This window comes from Silene latifolia, chromosome 11 (assembly GCF_048544455.1).
Source record: "Silene latifolia isolate original U9 population chromosome 11, ASM4854445v1, whole genome shotgun sequence".
Lineage (NCBI taxonomy): Eukaryota > Viridiplantae > Streptophyta > Magnoliopsida > Caryophyllales > Caryophyllaceae > Silene > Silene latifolia.
In genome coordinates this window covers 48,110,156-48,111,396 of record NC_133536.1, presented here as the reverse complement: position 1 = coordinate 48,111,396, position 1,241 = coordinate 48,110,156, and positions in this window count along the sequence as shown.

The following is a 1,241-nucleotide window of genomic DNA, read 5'->3' as shown; positions in this document are numbered from 1 at the left end:
CTTAGAAGAACAATCAAGTGCTTTCTTAGTAACTTAAGATAGTCAAAACCGAATATCTAGTGATATTCAAATTGAGTTATAGTTAGAGTTAGCTATACGAGTGGTTGATAAGTTTGTAATCCGGAGAGAGGTACTAAAATTATTAATCGAGAATAGTGGACGTAGGCTTCGACGTGTGAAGCTGAACCACTTCAAATATCGTGTGTCCTTGCAGTTTTTCTTTTTGTTCATTTCACTACGTTCATAATCACTTAGTTAATTAATTAAAGTTTAATCAATAAACTTTAAGTAATTAATTACTTTGATATAAAATAAAAAGTAGGCATAAGTTTTTAAATACTCAATTCACCCCCCCCCCCCCCTCCCGCCCTCGAGTATTTCGGGTGTGATAGACTCTTCAATTGGTATCAGAGCCTCGTGCTCTTGATTTCCTAACCGCAAAGAGGCTAGATCCGTCTATCTTTTTTTTTATTTTTATTCCGCTGCCTTACACGTGTGAAATGGATTCCAAGTATCTTAAGTGTCCCGTCTTTGATGGGAAGAATTATGGACTTTGGAAAAACATGATGACACACTATATAAAAGACATGATTGGGAGTGCTGGACGATCATCAAGAATGGACCAAAAAAATTTTTGGTTGCATCTTAGGAAGGCACTACCTATGAGAAAAAGGAAGAAGACTATATTGAGGCTGATTACAAGAAGGCTGAGAAAAACTCGAAAGCGATAAGCCTGTTACAAAACGGCATGACATCGACTGAATTCGATCGTTTTTCCTCTTGCACTTCAGCCAAGGAAATATGGGATGGCCTTGAGTTGGCCTATGAAGGAACGTCGGTTGTAAGGAAATATCGCATTGACCTGCTGATTCAAAAATATGAACTTTTTAGAATGGAAAAGAATGAATCACTTGATAGCATGTCAACACGATTTTCTACTATAGTCAATGAGCTCAAAAATCTTGGTAAAACTTTTGACTCCGAGGATATTGCTAGAAAAGTACTTAGGAGTCTAACCAAGAAATAGCGTCGCAAGGTCACGGTTATGGAGAAGTCAGAGATCTCACTTCTCTTCCTTATGCAGAACTTATTGGTGCTCTCATGGCTCATGAACTCGTCTTGGAAGACGATGAGGCCGAGACCAGTAATATTAAGAGCATGGCTCTACAAGCTTCTACTAAGAAAGAAGAAGATGTTGAAATAGAGGACGAAACGGTCTTGTTTGCTAAACGATTTAACAA